The sequence below is a fragment of the Camellia sinensis genome, chromosome 15, assembly GCF_055761805.1.
Source record: "Camellia sinensis isolate YWXY chromosome 15, ASM5576180v1, whole genome shotgun sequence".
In the NCBI taxonomy this organism is placed as follows: Eukaryota; Viridiplantae; Streptophyta; class Magnoliopsida; order Ericales; family Theaceae; genus Camellia; species Camellia sinensis.
Genome location: NC_138975.1, coordinates 107,982,569 through 107,989,656, shown reverse-complemented (window position 1 = coordinate 107,989,656; position 7,088 = coordinate 107,982,569).

Sequence of the window (7,088 nt, the reverse complement as noted above, 5' to 3'; positions counted from 1 at the left end):
GTGCAAAATAGCGCGAATGATTTGAAATGCACTAAACAATGCGATACGCTAAATAGCGCGAGTGATTTGAAATGCACTAAACAGTGCAATATGCTAAACAGCGTGAGTGATTTGAAATGCATAAAACAGTGCGATTGAGGTGTGCAAAATAGCGCGAATGTAAACTGCACAAAACAGTGCGATGCGCAAAATAGCGCGAATGATTTGAAATGCACTAAACAATGCGATACGCTAAACAGCGCGAGTGATTTGAAATGCATTAAATAGTACGATACGCTAAACAGCGCGAGTGATTTGAAATGCACAAAACAGTGCGATTGAGGTGCGCAAAATAATGCGAATGTAAACTGCACAAAACAGTGCGATACGCTAAACAGCGCGATTGATTTGAAATACACTAAACAATGCGATACGCTAAACAGTGCGAGTGATTTGAAATGCACAAAACAGTGCGATACGCTAAACAGCGCGAGTGATTTGAAACATACAAAATAGTGTGAGTGAGATACAACCATAAGATGCACAAGACAGTGCTAGTGAGATACAAAGTGTAAGTGCACAAGATAGTGTGATAAAATGCATCTTCTATGCAAGTACGAGGGCATTTTCTATGCAACAGGGAAAACATATTCTATGTATGAGACAAGCAAAGCATATTCTATGCGAAATCGAAAGCAAGCATATTCTATGCATGAATCATAACGATGCGTGGCACGCATGCAACAACAGTGTATATGAAAGTTCACATTCTATGCAATAGAGGAGCATCAAATATGTACTCTGGTGCCTCTGATTTGCCTCTTAGAGGACTTCGCAACACACTCAGCTCAAAAAGGGCACACCTTGTTCATATTGGCGAGAGATAATATCTGCATGTGAAACCCTCGAGTGCTGCTTGGACTGCCATTCTGACTTGAAGCAGGCTTACACTTAGGGTCGAGATACATTCATACTCCAGAGAAACGGCGAGGCCTGAGAAAATGCACCTGGGGTGCAGTCTCGGAATTTGCTAAAGTTAAAACATGCTAAGATGCTCCAAATTTTTCCTCTTTTCTTTTGCTTTGCAGTTCGGAACCTAAATAGCTTCAAATAGGTCCTTGCTTTACTATTCACACATGACCTGGGTTGAACTCTGCGGTTTTATGAAAGAACCAATCCTGTTTTGCACAAATGTGGAGAACAACACGGCACTCTGAGCACAAAACGATTTTTGAAATTGAAATGAGAAAAAGGTTCTCAACCGGGTATTGAGGCTACAACTGACCACAGCCAAAACGACTCAACAATGGAAAACAAAGGTAGAACAACCTAAACACAACTTAACAAAGGAAAAACAAGGTAAAATGACCTAAACATCTGTTGACACTCAAACGACTCAAAACAAGAATCGAGACAAACACAAACGCACAGACACAACACTCAGCTGTGTTACAAAGGCAAGAGACCTCTCGGTGCACGAGGAGCTAGTTTCTCCGGGTATTGTTTCCCACCCTTTCTTATTTGTGATTCTCACATCACTCGGCCCTCAGGCTCGACTTTTCTCACAAAATCCTTTTCCTCACTTTTTCTTTCAGCGCACATCTCTCTATTCTTTAATCTCTCATTTTTTTTTTCATCCCTCCCTTGGGTGGTTGATGGATAAACAAGAAGTTGCGGGCTCTTGCCTCTAGCATTCTGCTAGATTCTCTTTCTTTTGCGCACAGCTAGTGAATTCCTCCCACAGAGGAATTGCGCTACAACTGGGTGTGTAGCAAATCTGCAGCTGACATCGGTTGACAATGCTCTGCTGGGGAATTTGGGCGTGATCAGATTTGTCCAGATGAGGGAGTGAAATATCTTGCCTCATTCTAGTTCGTGCTTCGCACTTGGCTTGATACCTTGTTGCTTGGAGGATGTGAGAGCTTTCTGCCCTTTTGCGGTCAGCTTCCGCTGTGCCCTTTCTGACGAATACAGTGCCCTTTCTGGCAAGTAGAGTGCCCTTTCTGGCAAGTATCTTGACAATGGGGGAAAACGCAGAACACATGACTCAACTGTGCCCCTAGTTCATCATTTTGACCATTTTTTGTTTTTGGCTTCTGCTAAAACAATTTTAACCAAAATGAGGGTTAGATTAACATGCTTGTTCGATTTTTGATTTGAAATCATGCAAGTCAGGTTATGAGCACTGAAAATTTTCCTTTTTTGGATCCAAGAAAAAGGTCCAGTTTTAGAAAAAGATGAAATAATTTTCGAGAAAATTAGTCAAACTCAGTAAAAATTTTCAAAAACTGTTTTTGCAAATGGTCACTGCTTAATAAGCACGGAACCTACTCTTGAGATGCACAACCTCAGATCCATAACAATGGCAAACTGCTCCTCATCTGAAGGACACTGCATGACAACGGAAAGTTGCCCCTTGTTTGAATAGCACCGCAGCACATTATATGGCAACAGAAAGTTGCCACTTGTTTAAACGGCACCGCAGCGCATTGTAGTCAGTCCTTAGAGCGACGAACATAACCAGACTCTCGGATACAGAAGATGATCAGAACCATCACATGGACATAGTCGAATTTGAAGTGTTTTGCGGCTGGACTTCAGAATGAAGTTGCCTACGTATCCCAAAGATGGGAATCAAGCCTTACGTAGTTCGGGCTTAAGGTATACTCGGGTATTAACCTCTCCTTTTGCGCTCTAACTTTTACCAAGGCCGCCTTTCCAGACCTTGCGAGCTCTGTTTTTCTTTTCTTTCCAATTTTTTTATTCCTTTTCTTTTCTTTTTTTTTTCAATTCAATTTTTGCTTCATTTTTTGCATTTTCTTTATTTTTTTTGTTCTTTTCTTTCTTTTCTTGCTCTAATTTTTGCCTGGGTCGCCCTTCTGGGTTTTCGGCCCAGCGAGCCTCTCAAGGGTAAAAGTGTAGCCTTTGTCCATATGGAATGGTTTGAGATCTCGAAGCCATCTGAATCCAAGAGAATGGCTGTTGTTCGCTGATGATGTAGGAGTCCATCCAATGGGGGCTGAATTTGCCCCTAGTGTTGTGGATAGGAACTTGGTTGTCCTTCACCAATACTTTCTTCTTTTCTCCCTTCTGGGATTTGGCATTCTCGCTGATCTTCATCTTTGACTCTTCGAGCACATTTGAAATTCTTTTGCCCCTAGTTCGAGGGGTGCTCCTGATCTAGCTTCGCAAGCTTCTTGATCTGACTTTGTCACCACTACTTCACGGGCTGCTTTTGATCCGGCCACACAGGCCTTACATTGTAGTTGGCCGTTGAACATTCTGAATCCAAGTTCAAGTTTTGAAATCAAGAAGAGTGGAGTCTTGAGGCTGAGAGCGATCCTAGGCTGTACAATCTCAAGAGAGATTCCACACAGGTCTTCGCAGGACCGCACAAAACATTTTTTTGAAATCTTTTAAGAAAGCGACCAGTCGCTCGCGCTGAAGACAGTGTAGAACCAATCTGGATCAAGCCAGGATCCTTCCTAGTACTCACACTAACAAGCATGATTTCATTCGTTAAGGGCTTAGCATGCCTCTCTTTCTCTCAATTGATCAAATTTTTGCAAAACCCGAGGAATTCCTTCCTCTTCGTTTTCACCGCAGTGTTCAAAAAAAGTTTGGAAAAACTTAGGTCAATGCAATAATTTCAAAGCACAAGAGAGCAGGTGGAATGCACTGCCGTTTCATTTAAATCCCGACACAACTAGCACACAGCAGAAGCAAACATAAGAGTGAGAAAATCACTGCTATTTCAATCAGAATCTGTTGGCACAACTAGCTCCAAGGCAGAAACAGACTCAAAAGAAAACGAAAAGACAAACACAAAACAAGCAAGTGATGTCCGAGGTAACACCCTCAAAATCACCCGACTCCAACAAAACAGGACTGACTCGATACAACAAGACAGACCCAAAACAAAAGGACTGACTCTATACAAAACAACAAGACTAACTCAATACCCAAGTTAGAAAGCACAAAAACTGGTGTTTGCATATTACTCAGAACAATGCGTGCTATTCCCACGTCTGGAGTTAATCGAGCGCCGTCCGCAGGTGGTTCATCCCCTGATCACATACTCACATTATCCCCCAAGTTCACCGATCTAGTGCCGATAGACTTTGCAGAGCTTGGCGGGAGGACAACCCCGTTGTCAAACAGATCCTGTACTTCGTGGCGAAGACGAAAGCAGTTGTCGGTAGTATGGCCAGTTTGCTGATGGTACGCGCAGTACTGGGTAGCATCATGTGTAGCTGGAAGAGGGTTCGGGAGAGGCCGAGGCTCAAGGGGTTTGAGTTGGCCTTGTCCAACAAGGATTTGGAGAGCTTTGGACAAAGGCATATAGAGGGCATGGAAGACCCTCCGACCTCGGGGTTGGTACTTCAAGGTTTGTGGATTTTTGCTGGGCGCACCAGAAAAGAGATTGGCAGGTGCTGGCCTGGCTTGCTGATATCTTCCGAGTGGAGGATTAGAGCTAACAGGATCGTCTCTAGTATGACGGTCCTTCTCCCGGTTTTCCCTTTGATTCAGACTGCCCCCAACTTGAGTAGCGAAAGTGTCATCCACAGCCTTTACAACAACTGCAATCACTTGCTGTTTGTTCAGTCCTTTGGCTTTCAAAGCCTCAACAGCCCATATGAGGTGTTCATGGGGATTAATGTCTACCCCTACCTTGTTCTTACCACTGGCCTCCACTTTATCAAAAGATCGAGTCGCTATATCCGAGGGGAGCCCAGTTGTTGTCGACACACCAACACCCAGATCTGAGATGGCTTCAGGTTGGCCTTTTTCAGTTGTAGCTTGCTCCAAGATTAAGGAGCCTTTTGGATTGAAAATTCTAGCCTGTGACGTGGTCGATGATGGAGCCAAAATTCCAAAGGCTAAGTCTGCCACAGTTCTCTGAAGATCTTCAATCATTCTCATCAACTCAGAAGTGGTAGGCTCATAGGTTTGAGATGATTGGGGTTCAGATGCACCCATCATGCACAAGTCCATGCTTTCTGGGATAAACACCTCAGGCTTGGGTAGATGGGCCGGGGTGATGTATATGCTGGGATCGTAAGGGACGGCCAGTGTATGGATTAGATTGAGATGTGGATGAGGTACTTGGTCATTGGGGTCTAAAGGTGGAGCTATTGTCCGGTTGTCGATGAGATTTTGGACTTCGTGACGAAGGCGGTAGCAACGGTTGGTGCCATGACTGCGCTGCTGATGGTACACACAGTACTTGGAAGGGTTATGTCTGGCTGAGAGTGGGTTAGGCCGAGGTTGAGGATCGAGGGGTTTGAGATACCCTCTTTCCATCAAGACTTTTAGTGCGCTAGTCAGGCTCATATAGAGAGAGGTGAAAGTTCTGCCCTGAGCTCAGGCTGGGCCGGCGGTTTGTAGGCTCGGATTGGCAAAAGGGTTGGCTGTGGTGACTGTATTGATTTCTGCGGGTTTGGAAATAGCGCTACTACCAGCATTGGCACTCCTTGAAATCACCCTCCTTGTCGCTTCACTTGTTCTGGGAATGATCCCACTGTTGAACGCATTCTCAATCTGAACCCCCAGTTCATGCAAACTTTTGAAAGTGAATAGCGGAGTGACTAGCAACTTTTGCAACATATCATGCTCGAGGTTTCGCACCATCATCTGCACTTGATCCCTCTCAGAAGGGCGACGATCTGTCATTTGTGCTGCCTTTGCTCTCCACCTCGCAACGAATTCCACAAAAGGCTCTGTTGGGTTATGGCGGGTTACTTCAAGTTCTTGGATGGTCATTTCAACTTAGGTATTGTAGGAATACTGATCGATAAAGGCCTCAGCCAATTCTTCCCAATTTTGCTTCACTTTGTCCTCCAACTTAGCGTACCAAGTGGCTGCTACACCCGACAGGGTTCTTCTATACAGAGAGAGTTTCTGTGGCTTAGTCAGATCCATCGGCTTTAGGACATCCAAGAAAAGTCAGATATGTACCATTGGATCCCCAGACCCGTCGAAACGGTCAATATATGGCATTTTGAATCTGTCTGGGAGCCGTACGACAGACTCGGTGTACCCATCCTCAATGTCGGGAATAGAGTTAAGGCCCTGTGTCTTTTGGAACTGCTTCTCAAGGCTTGCAATTTTCACTGCGGTCAGATCGAGGTCATTAGCATCAAGGGGATAAAGTCTCTCATTAGGCTGCACCAGGGGTCTGAAAACTCGGGCTTGAGCTAACCCTTCTCGAGGATCTGGACCCGGCAAATCTTCAGCTGGTGGAAGTGGGTCAAAGTTCGGCTGGGGTCCCAAAGCTGGATGTGAAGCAGACGCCCCAGATGGGCGCTGCGTTTCAATACTAGTCTCAACCTGCATGGCAGTTCCCTGATTTAGTGCTGCTATCACGGCCACAAATTCTTCCGAACCCTGTGCCATCACGGTCTGCTGAGTCTAGACAAAGGTGATGTGACTGGCGACTGACGGGTCAGATGAACCGGTGAGCCCTGACTGGCTTTTCTTTGCCTTGCCTCAGCGAAAGAACACTGGTTGCCCTTGAATTGAATTTCTGACCTAACAAAGTCTATCAGCACTAGTCCAATGTACCCGGGGGATATCGAAGCCTTTTGAAGCTATAGTTCCAGGACTACCCTAGCAAAAGAGAAAACATGCAGCATCTCAGCCTGATTTCACCAAAATAGATATGAGCATAACAGGATGACTATGCCCTCTACTAAATTCTGCCCCAAAATTCGGCTTGTAAACTATTACCCTTTGGTAAACTGAATCCCAAAGTACTGAACTGGTGCCCGCAGGCCTGATGCCCAAACTACTAAACTAGTACCCGCATGCCTGATGTCCAAACTTGTAGACTGATACATGCATTCCTATAGAGACGCACTCTAAAAGCACATAGCAGACAAGTGAGAGCCAAAACACCCCTATGTTGGGGTAAGGTTTCCCTGTCCTATTTTGTCAGGAGCTAGGGTTTCACTACGCACGCAGCGGTTTCAAACAACCTAAATCGGGTAAGCAACCTGTCCTAGCTTGGAATGGTCACTATGGATTCCGAATATGCACTAGGTCGAATGGTTAAAAGGGTGCCCCAGTGAAACCGGGGTTTGTGTTCCCATACTGGCAGAGCCCATAAC